This window comes from Monodelphis domestica, chromosome 2, assembly GCF_027887165.1.
Source record: "Monodelphis domestica isolate mMonDom1 chromosome 2, mMonDom1.pri, whole genome shotgun sequence".
Taxonomy (NCBI): Eukaryota; Metazoa; Chordata; class Mammalia; order Didelphimorphia; family Didelphidae; genus Monodelphis; species Monodelphis domestica.
The window spans coordinates 257719717-257732785 of record NC_077228.1 but is presented as its reverse complement, the minus strand read 5'-3'; the positions used below and the strand labels follow the sequence as shown (position 1 = coordinate 257732785).

Sequence of the window (13069 nt, the reverse complement as noted above, 5' to 3'; positions counted from 1 at the left end):
ATGATTTCTACCTCTGTGGTTTTGTTTCAGCTAAGGCATAATGTATTCTGCTTGAGTCCTTTATTTTTACTCTATGTATGTTTCTTATTTTTAAGTATTATTTTTGTAAATAGCATATTGTGGAATTTTGCTTTTTGATCCATTCTGCTATCTGTTTCTATATTATGGGTGAATTCATCCCATTTGCATTTGAAGTTATAATAACTTGTGTATTTCCCTTCTACTTTTCCCCACTGTTTGTCCTTCTCTTCCTCTTCTTTTGCAGTATGTCTTCTCAGATGTTCAATTTCTTCTGTTTACTATCTCTTCAATTTGTACCACTTCTTCTAGCACCATACATTTTTAGGGCTAGATAACTATCAAGCTTGTCCACCCACTTAATTGGAGGGGTCAGGGAGTGACTGCTAGAATCTTTTAGGTTCATTTTCACCACCCTGAAGCTGTAGATTGGCCACGTCTTTTGGATCTTCTGATATGTTCTCATGACTTATCACTCAGCTATTCACTTCTGTGTTTAGTTTCAAGTCCCTTCTCATTCTTTGCCCTAGTCTTTCTTTTTCCTAGGACTTCTTTTTTTTTGTTTGTTTAAGGTTGAGCTACAGTATCAAGATCAGTCCTTGCAAATTTCTCTGTTTCAAAAGCAAGTTGTCCTACAAAACAATATGAATGGAATGTGTGTATGTATAGGATTGCTTTGGTTCTTATAAATTGTTTATATTACTTCATTGTCTATGATGCCCTTAAGGAAAACATAGTTTCCCTTTTTATTTCTTTTAATCACATAATTTTTACTGTTGCCTTGTCTTGCTTGTTGTCCATGATTTCTATCCCTCCTTTTTTGAATTTGACTAAAGCATAATACAATATATTCTGTTCCACTCTCTCATTTTAATATGGCATGAATTATTATGTTTCAAGTGTATTTCTTTTAAACAACATATAATTTGATTCTGCTTCCTAATTATTCTACTATCTTCCATTTTATGGATGAGTTCATCCCATTCATATTCATGTTTATAATTATTAATTATATTTTTCTTCTATCATATCCCATTATAATTTTCCTTCTTTTTGCTTCCTTCTTCCTTATAAGCAAAAAGTAGATGAGAAAAGATCAACATTAGTATCTTAAAATTGGAGTAATATGATGCTATTTCTCTGTCCTTTTTTTCCTGGTTCTTTATTTTATTCTCTCCTTTTGATCCTCCCTTTATGGTCAGTTCCTGATAGATAAATGTTTATTTTGCTTATGACTATTTTCTTCCCCATTCTATTTTCTCTCTTAGAACTCTTTCTTCTTCCTGTTTTTATGTAGTTCTTTATTGAATTTTATGTATTTCTATAGCTGTGGGCACACAGTTGCCTTGTTCCAGTATGGGTAAAGTTCATGAGATGTCTGTTCTCACCATCACTTCCACCCCACCCTCCTTTTTTCTATATTTTTCTTATGAAATATTACAGTTATGAGAAAAAATAAGTTCCTTTATCTTCTTCATTTTCTCCTTTTTTTCTCCCTCTTCAAAACCCAACAAACTAGAATAAAATTATACATAGTCCCTGAGTTTTTCTTTTTTATTCCTCATGATGCTGGAAAATAGTGGAATTTTTTTTTTAAATTTTCTTTCTTTTTTTTTTTTAAATATATTTTATTTGATCATTTCCAAGCATTATTCGTTAAAGACATAGATCATTTTCTTTTCCTCCCCCCCCACCCCCCATAGCCGACGCGTAAGTCCACTGGGCATTAGATGTTTTCTTGATTTGAACCCATTGCTTTGTTGATAGTATTTGCATTAGAGTGTTCATTTAAAGTCTATCCTCTGTCATGTCCCCTCAACCTCTGTATTTAGGCAGTTGCTTTTTCTCGGTGTTTCCACTCCCATAGTTTATCCTTTGCTTATGAATGGTGTTTTTTTTTTCTCCTGGATCCCTGAAAGTTGTTCAGGGACATTACACCGCCCCTAATGGAGAAGTCCATTACGTTCGATTATACCACAGTGTATTAGTCTCTGTGTACAATGTTCTCCTGGTTCTGCTCCTCTCGCTCTGCATCACTTCCTGGAGGTTGTTCCAGTCTCCATGGAACTTCTCCAAAATAGTGGAATTTTTAAGTGAAAATTATGCCTTCTTCCTTTACATAACATAAGTATGTATGTAATCACCAATTATCTTTTGCAAATTGCTCTGAATTTTGACCATTTTTTGGCATGTTTTGAGTTTGAGTTTTCATTTGAGAGGTGATGTAGATTCTTACATTTTCAATTTGCCCTCTGGCTCTAAAATTTCTAGGCAGTTTTCTTTTATGATTTCTTGAAATATGGTTAATTTCATTTTTTGATCTTTTTATTGGTCATATTTTGTTTGATAATCTCTCCTCAGGATGTTCCAATTTTTAGTCTTTTTGACTTTTTATTATTATTTTTTAATTGTTTCAAGGAATCAATGAGTTCTGATTTTTCCTTTCTATTTATTATGGTATTCATTACTTGATCAAGAGTTTCCACATTCTGAAATTTTCCTCAAAATTCTAATTAAATGTTTTATCACTTACTTCATTTTTTCTATCCACTATTGAGATCCTTATGGTTAAGACATTCTTTTCTGAGGCTGCACTTGTACTAACTATGGCACTTTTCTCTTCTTATCTATGTGGCTTCTGCTATTCCATAATATTTCTTTATTCTATTAGGAATTTCCTATTACTTATTCATATTTTTGGCTTCTGCTGCAGAATCAAGACTTTGTGCCAGGAAAAAAAAAACTCTTTGCTGTGTTGAACCCCTCAGTAGGGTGTTCAATGGGGTTCAGATCTTGTCCCTGCTGCAGTGAGGATGCAGCACCTACTGCTATATGACAGTACTGGATGTGAGGGCTGTTTCCTACTCTTCTATAATTGCTATAACTCTGGCCTGGGAAAGAGATATGAACCTGGATCTCGGAGCAGGCCATACCCTCTACCTGGCAATATGTACTCTGGCCTTGTACAGATACCTAATGGAAATTGGTTTTGTCATCTTGGATGATCTTATTTGGATAGCAGATTAAATATATATGTCTTTATCTTCTGGGTATGGGTTCCAAGACAGAAGAGTGGCAAGGGTTTGGCAATTGGGGTTAAATGACTTGTCCTGGGTCACACAGTTAGGAAGTGTCTGAAACCAGAATTAAATGCAGGACCTCCTGTCTCTAGATTCTATCTACTGAGTCACCTAGCTGCTCCATGTCGGATATAATATTGTCTTCAACTTTCTAGAGTCCCAGAGTGCACCGTAGGCATCTCTGCTCCATCTCTGTCTCCTTAGGCAGATAGATATTAGGAATTGTCTTTGAAATTCTACTCTTTACTGGAGATGACTCTAGCTCTAAAGCCTTCTAGACCAGAATGGCCTTAGCTTTTGGCTTACTTATATAATATTTGACTAATTGGGGGAGTCTATTAAGTATTTCTCTCTTACACACACTCTCTTTCTCTCAACTCCATCTTTGCTTTACCTGACATCCTTTTCCATATTTACTAGGGTATTGTTGTTTTTAACCCTTACCTTACCCTATGTCTTAGAATTGATACAAAGTATCAATTCCAAAGTAAAAGAGTGGTAAGGGCTAGTCCTTTGGGGGTAAAGTGACTTGTCCAGGGTCACACAGTTTAGGAAGTGTCTAAGACCAGATTTGAATCCAGGACCTTCTATCATCAAGTCTAGCTCTCTATCCACTGAGTCACCTAGCTGCTGCAAGGGTTGTACCTTTATGTACATATGTAAAGTCATTCCTTCTTCCTTAACAGCTTTTATTTGTTTTATTTTGTTTTTGTAACTCTTCTCTTCTTAGCATTCTACAAGACAGAAGAGTGACAAGAGCTAGGCAATCAGGGTTAAGTGACTTACTACCCAGTGCCACACAGCTAGAAAATGTCTGAGGGGGGGCAGCTGGGTAGCTCAGTGGATTAAGAGCCAGTCCTAGAGACGGGAGGTCCTAGGTTCAAATCTGGCCTCAGCCACTTCCTAGCTGTGTGACCCTGGGCAAGTCACTTGACCCCCATTGCCTAACCCTTACCACTCTTCTGCCTTGGAGCCAATACACAGTATTGACTCCAAGACGGAAGGTAGGGGTTTAAAAAAAAAAAAAAGAAAAGAAAAAGAAAAAAAAAGAAAATGTCTGAGGCAGGGTATTTCTAATGGTCCAAGGCCTGCAAAGCTCTCTACATATGTCACAATTAGTGATGGTTCTCTCATCATCTAGTCATCCCCTAAAGTCAATTTCCATCATAAGGGAGCAGCAGACCACAAGGTACTTTACCTTGCTTGGTCACAAGTCTCCATCCCCAGGCATCCCAGGTATGTAGCAAATTATAGTGGCTTTTTTTGCTTGGTTGACCTGTGGCTAGGCCCACATGAAAAGCATTTGGTGCTCCTTACACTTTGCTGTCGGGTTGGTTTACACTCTGATCAGAGCACCATAGATAAATGGTTGTTTTCTGGGGATTTAATATATTAGTCTGAATGAGGATTGGGAAAGTAGTTTTGAACTTATATTGCTACATTATAAAGGTAGAATCAATAGGACTCAACAAATGTCAGGCTATAAGGGGTGCAAAAGAGGTAAGATTCAAAGATGATACCAGTGTTTTGAACTGGGGTGACTAGGAGGTAGTGGTGTCCTCAATAGGAAAAGGAAAGTTGGAAGAAATGATAAATTTTGGTGGGAAGATTATCAGTTTTGGACATAGGATCACAGAACCTTAATAAATACAGGGCTAGAGGAGATGTCAGAGGACACATAATCCAACCACGTCATTTTACAGATGTAGAAATTGAGGCCTTGGAAGATTCAATGAATGACCCAGGATCACAATGACAATCAGCTTCAGAGAACTCAAATTCTCTGACAACAGAGCTGACTTTGAGGCATTAGCAAAGGACTATAGTTAATAAATTTGTCATGTAGGATTTGAACTGAAAAGACAGATTATGACTAGATTTTTGGTTTGGCAGCCATTTGTCTAGAAATAACAATTTAACTCATAGTAGCTGATGAGATCAATAGGAGAATTAGAAGTTTCCAACTGTGTTCATTCATTTTTTCAGGTGTGTCTAGGGGATTTTTCTGGCAAAGATACTAGAGTGGTTTGTCATTTTCTTCTCCAGTTCATTTTGCAGATGAGGAAACTGAGGCAAACAGGGTTAAGTCACTCGCCCAGGGTCATGCAGCCTGTAAATGTCTGATCTGAACTCTAGTTTCTAACTATCAGTAAGAAATTCAAGTCTAGAGCTCAGGGGTCCTATTAGAAGCTTGCTTCACATCCCTGATGTTCCTCCTCCCACACTCACTCTCCTCTATATCATCAGGCCAGTGGTACATTGTCCCTCACCTTAAGATATTAGATTTTCATTCAGAATATACATTTTTCCCCTAGGATATTTTCATATCATTTCTTCCTTTATACTGAAGATTTTTTGTCTTAAACCTTGCAACTAAGGAGGCATCACAGCATAGGAAGAAGAGTATGAGACTGAGATCATACTACCCTAACTAAATATTGTAATGTCTACCTCCCAAAATCTTTTTCTTGTGTGTAATTAGAATTTTGTACCACTGGACTTCATTTTCCAGAATCCTACTTTCATTCCCACATAATGTTCTTGCATTTGTAGATAAAAAATTCTGTAACTCTGCCCTTTCTCTCTTCTCCCACTTTCATGGCCCAAAAAAATACTCTTTACTCATGGTTTTTACTTTTCTCTACTTCAAGTGATTATTAATAAATCTTATAAAATATAATACTTGAAGTGATTGTATATTAATTTTTAATCTTATATTTCTGGCAACCACTTTGGAAAATGAATTCTCAAAAAAAATTTTTTTTTATCAGATATAGCCTGTCAGTAAAGATAGTAAGTTTTCCCATGAGAGCCAAGAGCTGGGTAGCCACATCTCTCTGTGTGCATCCTCTCCTCACATGGCTCCACTGCTGCCTCTGGCTTCTGCTACTGCTGCTGCCTCCCAGGTTTGACCAGACACTGCCCAGGGGGGCTTTGCCTTTTTTTGCTGTTCACAAACTACTGTGGTTCTTGTCATCCTGCTTCCCTCCTGCCCTGGCCTCCCTACCTCTGCAGTGTGCTGGGAGATCTGAGAGCTGTTTGGAAGTGCACTCTTTTTCCTGCTGGAACCCAGGTAGGGTCTCCCTTGCCAACCTTTACAACCCCCAAACCCCAGCATAATGGAGGTGGGGTGCAGATAACAAGTCAGTTGATTTGAAGTCAGTTTTTGGGAATTAGCCTCTGATTTTTTTTCCTTTTTCTCCTAACCCAAAACATCAAGGGAAGCCTATATTTCATATTCAAATACTCTTTTGTTTCTCCCTGGTGTTTTTTCCCCTAAGGAGGAGGGGAAAGAACAATACTTTCCCAAGCCTTTTAGCAATCATCTGAAACTTTTTTTTTTACCTTCAAGTCAGGGTCTTTTGTTTCCCCTGTAATCAAAACCCATTGAGCTTTATTTGAGGAGTAAAGATGTTACAAAACATGGAACACTTTTTTTCTCCCAGGGAATTTTATTGCGTTGGAAAAGTTTACTAATTTAGATTGGCTCTGTTTAATTCTGTTCCTGGGTGTACTGATTGGATACCTTGCAGTTGATACCTTCAGTAACCCTGTGATTCAAAGGGAAAATTCATCTCCCTACACCCCTTTGCAATTTTGGCCTGCCCAGTTTCTGCAACACACCCAATATTGTAAATCTCACAATATGGGATTTGTCCACACTATGCTCAGTGCGGGTATGGGGAACCCCAGCGGTGTGACCAAAGGAATCTAAATGAATGATGATACTGGGGAGGGGAAGGAACTTTAATGAGATCTGGAGGTGAATTTTAAACCTTTTCAGACTCCATTGTTTTATTGATGTTAACTGAATTTTGTTCCCTTCCTAATAGTGAACAAGTCTCCATTGGAACTGGAGAAAAGGACTCTTCAATTCAATGCCTGTATCCTGTCATGCTTATTGTATTTGCTGAGTGTTTACTTTAAAATTCAATTTTGTTTTTTAAACTCACATATTAATCTGATCTATACTATTATGTTACACTAAATCGTTTTCAGCTACTGTGTTTTGGCTATTAGCTATGTGTTCTGTTACATTGTCTTTATTTGTACCTCCCCTATGACTAGACTAGAGAAAATACCATTGTAAAATCCCATAGTCAGCTTGGACAAACCTTTTTCAGTGGCAAAACCAGAGGTCCTTATGGATGCTGGATTTGTCACCAGATCCATTGAGGTCACATGTTGCCTATATGGTCTGTTGTTCCTTTTTGCCTTTGTTAATTGTCATATGATGATGGACTCCATCAAACTGGTTACAACCTGTATACAACCTTTGGAGAATTTAATGAGATAAATATCTCAATTGATTTTAAGGGGTCTTCAGAAGTGATTTTTAGATATCTAATAGCATCCCTACCTCTGACTGATCATTTGCCTGCCTTTGAGTTATTTGTAACAAGAGATAAGGGTCCATTTGTAGTTGAAGTGAAGTGCAATAGCACTGTTGTATTCTCCATCTCTGCATTTATTAAAAATGTAATAGATGAGATATCTGAAGTGATTTTCACTATTTAGACCTCAACTCCACATTGAAATGGATGGGACATATTGGAGACAGATCTTTTACAGCCTAATACCATAGAGAGGGAGGTTCCCCAAAAGGGACTTGGTTATCCTGTGATGGGTTATAATCTCATCTGAGAAGTGGGAAGGATTTTCCTGGGAAGCCTAGTAGCTTCTGAATGTTTTTTTAATACTTGTAACTCTTCAGTTTACTCTACCCTTCCACCAGAATAATCGAAATTCTTGGTGATATTTTAGACCCAAGAGGTTTTCATCAGCAGTACAAAGGTTTGCATTTTTCTGGGCTCCTCTGCCAAATTTTGGAATTATGGCAGTAATAGACTTTATTAAAAATATATCAACCAAGGTTGAAAGAATGGCTAGATCTGTAAAACTTGTGACAAGTATCCATGAGCTTCAAAGGTTTTTTAGAAAATGTCACACAGCAATTCATGTGAATCCTAATGATAGTGGGTTTGTTTGCTATTGTCATTAAATGTGCTATTATGATTTTGGAGAATTTTGCTATTTCTTTGAATGTGCATAAACTATTGTACTATTGTACTGTTTTATAAAGCTGTTACTTGAGCAAACAGCTGTCTGAGCTCTGGGATAGGGGGTCCCTGCAGATCCTGATGTCTGACCCAAAAAGCCTGTGAGCAACCCAGGAGAATCTGAGAGATTTAAAAATTGCTCATTAGGAGAGAGGGCAAAGGATAAAATATTGCTTTGGAACTTTACAGGAACAAGTTGACCCAACTTTTCCCCTGTCCCTGCAGAAATGACCGATGAATTGAAGGCTTCTCTCTTCACAGATCAGTTGCCTTTGTCCTGCTGTGAATGGCATTACAGAAAAAGTCAGTAAACAGCTTTCAGTTTCAGACTCCTAGGCCTTCTTGGCTCAAGTTTAGAGAAAGGCTTCTGACTCTAGGGATAGGACAAGAAGGCCTTTCATTTCAAAATATATGAGCTTATTTGGCTTCTTATAGTAAAGATCAGAAAAGGGATCTAGCTTCTTTTCTCTCTCTGTTCTTCAAACTTCCTGCTCTACCTTGTATAATAGACATGGCCATATTTGTTCATTTGTGCATTGGAGAGATTTCAGTGATCTTCTCTACTCTATTTCAGTCACATTCCAAAATGTTCATGCCAGAGATCTCACCATCTCTCAGAGTTATGTTACCTCCATGATTTAGAACTCTGAGATTCTACATCCTCTCTTCCTTCCATCTGTCCCATCCACAGGCTCTACACCATCACTAGGACTTTTGGTGCCTTGACCTTTCTCTAGTCACCAAGCTTCATTTGAGTGTTATCAAGACTTCATATCATAGTCCCTGGGTTTCATTAACTACTGTCCTAGAATATTTTTATTTCCCAATCTTCCATCTTTACTTGCTAATCCTTGGGAGACCCTCATCATCTGATTTTTCTGGTCCTCCATCAAGGCTTCTGGGTTTCTCTGTAGAAAGAAATTGAGCTTATTTTACCTGTTACAAAGTTTTAGTTTACAACTCCAGCTGGTCCCTTAATACTGCTCTGTGATCCTGCCACTCTGATCATATTAACTCCTTATCTCATTCCTGACAGTGACTCTTCTCATCTTTCTCTTCTCAATAATCCCCAGCTACACCTTTTAATTCCATAATTACCTCAGAACCAGCTTCCTTCACTTAGAAGATAATGGTCATCTAAACGTTGGTGACTAAAGAGATAAGACTCCTACAGTTGTCTGTTCTGGTTATTCAACATCTGGAGTAATGTATTCACTTGTGGTTCTCGTATTATAGGAAGGACATTGATAAATTGGGATATGTCCAAGTGAGAGCCACCAGGATATTGAAGGACCTTGAGGTCATGCCATATTGGAATTAGTTGAATTCTTAGAAACATTTAGACAGGGAAAGAGAGGTTGTATTTGGGGAAGGCACAGTAAAGGGGTGAGATTCTGGGTGTTTCCATTTGAAAGCTTGTCATCAAAAAAAGCTCCAAATTACCATTAATTAGAGAAATACAACTTTGAGATGCCAACTCACAGCTATCAGATTGGCTAACATGATAATATAGGAAAATGATAAATGCCAGAGGAGTTGTGGAAAAAATGTGACACTAATGGAGTTGTGAACTAGTCTGACCATTTTAGAGAACAATTTGGAACCATGCCTGAAGAGCTATAAAACTGCCCATACCCTTTGACCCAACAATACACTACTAGATCTATATCCCAAAAACATCAAAGAAGAGGAGGAAAGACATATTTGTACAAAAGTATTTATAGCAGCAATTTTTCTGGTGGTCAAGAATTGGAAACTGAGGGAATATCCATCCATTGTGGAATGACTGAACAAGTTGTGATGGAATATAATTGTGCTTTAAGAAGTGATGAGCAGGATTATTTCAAGAAAACTTCCCAGGAAACCTGGGAAGACTTATGTGAACTATTATTGCAAAGTGAAGTAAACAGGAGAACATTGTACACAGTAACATCAATACAATGAGTATGATCAACTGTGAAAGACTTGACTTTTCTAATCAAGACAGTGATCCAAGACAATTCCAAGGACCCATAATAAAACATGCTATCTGTTTTCCAGAGAAAGAGAACTGATGAACTCTGAGTGCACATTAAAGCATACTTAAAAAAAAAATAAAGCTGTTACTTGGTGAAAATCATTTGCACTCACACTGTGGATCACGACCAAGTTAAAAAGGAAATGGATTTCATTTTTGGGTGAGAAACCTTTGTATTCTACCTCTCCTTGGCTGACACTGATTGTAAGCTATATATTTTTGATTTTTTTTAAAAAAATTAATTTTATTATTGTTTTCCCTTGTATGTACAATAGAGTATTTGAGTTTTCTTTTTTCTTTCATTTTTTTTGTACTTGAAGCACATGTTACCATTATTACAGTTTTTTTTAAATTATTTTGCACTAGGGTAAGTTAAAAATGTCCATTAGCCTTAATGTCAATGCATACCCCAAAGCTTTAGACTATAGAAACAGTGCTATTAATTGTTAAATATTATGGAACTTTGCTTAATGATTGTGTCTGATTCCAGGAGAAGGGATCACCAAAGAGCCTCTGCACAGTACTGAGGAGCACAAAGTTAACCTGCACAGTGCCAATGAGCACAAGGTCAAAGAGACCAACCAATCCTGTTGGGATTGATGAGATTCTGTTCTAAGACATGGGACTTGAACTTGTTTGAGGTTCAAGGTTATGGCTGTTTGACATGTCAGATGCAGGTCTTCTCTGTGTCACGTACTGAAGTTTGGCTATTATCCTGGCTCCCCTATCCCTGAGAGAAAAGGTAAAAGTAGACTAGGGAATGCTATTTCCCATTTGCTGCTAAAATTTAGTCCCTTTTATTTCTTTCATAGTGTGGCAAATTTTCTGTAGTCCTGTCTACTGATTGGGTAAGTGCATAATTGCTACTACAGGCTTTTGGGACATAGATCACTTTAAGTGGGTCCTGATTCAAGGATCTGTTATAGGTTTATTTTTCCTTACTTAGAATTTTTACACATAGGACTTTAATATTTTATATTTTATTCAGAAGTTATTTTTTTCTTTTATTTGGTTTTTTGATGTTTTTTTTTTCTTTTGGCAATTGATTCATATACCTTATAACTTAGTCATATATCCCCGAGTGATCCATGTGTTTGTCAACATTCTCCTCAGAGGGGATTGTATTATTATCCTATAATGCAAAGTTTAAATTCTTTTGAGATTAATTTTAGAATAAGAAACTTGCTACCTTCCCAAATCCAGAAAGTAAACCATTTAAAAAAGGTACCATGAAGATGCCTGCAGAGACCACACACTGTACTAAAAGATCCAGAGTGAACATTGGGATGTGGTGATTTGAACTGTGGGGGGCTAAACACATTTATTTTGAATGTACACTCTTATGTCAAAGGGGATTGCCCCCCAAATGTTTTTTTTTTTTGTTAATGTAGCAATCGTTTTTTTTTTCCCTTTTATTTCCTTCTTATTCTCTATTCTCAAATTATTGTAATTTCCCCTTAGAAACTGCAATATTATATATACCTTTAGTTAAAAATCTTTAGGGCTCTAAGTTGGTTATGTTTAAATGATCCATTGGAGAGACTAGTCTCCCAAAGGATCATGGAGGGGATTGTGTAATTAGAATTTTGTACCCTTGGACTTAATTTCCCAGAGTCCCACTTTTGTCCCCATGTTATGTCCTTATGTTTTGTAGATAAAAGTTTCTGTAACTCCTCCCTCTCTCTCTTTTCCCATTTTCATGGTCCAGGAAAATGCTCGTTACTCACAGTTTTTACTTTCCTCGACTTCAAGTGATTATTAATAAATCTTATAAAACACAATACTTGGAGTGATTGTGTATTAATTTTAATCTTACACTTGGATATGGAAATCAGAGTCTTCCCAAGTCTCTAGTCTTATGGAGACCTTCCTCAGGAGGAAGGGACTTTGAGCTTTAAACTCAGAAGCTAGTTCTAGGTCTTTAAGAATTCAGCTACATGGGCAAATTTATCATAAATACAAATGTTCATAGACTAACTGAGATAAAGTTCAGAGAAAGTGAGGAGGTAAGAACAAAATGGGACAGCTAGGTAGCATAGTGGATAGAGCTCCAGGTCTGGAGTTAGGAAGATCTGAGTTCAAATACTCAGACACTTATTAGCTGTGTGACTCTGGGCAAATTACTTCACTTCAGTTTCTCATCTGTGAAATGAGCTGGAGAAGGAAATATCAAGCCACTTCAGGACCTTTGCCCAAAAAACACCAAACGGGGTTACAAAGAGATGGACACAACTGAAATAATTGAACAATAACAATAACAAAGGACAAAATGTCAATATTTCAAATGTTAATGCAAGACAGGAGGGAGGAGTCTTAGCAAGGAGGGGGGTGGGGAATCAAGGGAAGAGAAGAGAAAAAGAGAGTTAGACAAAACAGAATCCTATCATCATTAGTGGTCCCATATGTTCCAATAATCTCTCTTCCTTTAGGCATCCAAGATTTTAGGAGTGCTCCAATATGTGATTGCCATTGAAAATACAGAAGACAACAGGAGTGGAGTTCAGAGTAATAAAGGACCTAGAAGAATTTAGCTGCACGAAGAATCTTACTTCATCTGTTTTTCTGCTCTTGTTCTGCCTTGTATTTAAACACAATAAGACATGACTCACACCAAACAAACCTGTTTCACCTCATCTCACCAGCAACTCATCTTCTGAAACCACAAAGAAAATGCAGGTTGGAAGCTCTAGAATGTTAATAGGACCTGTCACCTCCTAGGGCAACAAACAATCCTATAAATGAAAGACTTCCAGGTTATGAGGGGGAAAAACACCTAAACTCATTGCTCATAGTTCAAAACTTCCGCCTTCCATCAGAAGATAAACACTTGTTTTACAAATAAAAATAAGCTTTGATGTTCCTTAGGGGGGAAAATATAAACCAATATGAAGACA

At 37.2% G+C, this 13069-nt stretch overlaps 1 long non-coding RNA gene across 2 annotated transcripts; it reads left to right on the top strand.

Moving 5' to 3' along the window:
- Window positions 1–4228: 4228 nt before the first annotated feature.
- Window positions 4229–13069, top strand: LOC103097727 (uncharacterized). Of its 2 annotated transcripts, none has more exons than XR_008916473.1 (4): window positions 4229–4334; window positions 10199–10379; window positions 10666–10917; window positions 12605–13069. It is a non-coding gene; the product is annotated as an uncharacterized LOC103097727 (long non-coding RNA). The 2 variants fall into 2 exon arrangements; XR_462326.2 differs by having other exon boundaries at window positions 4230–4334; window positions 10199–10335.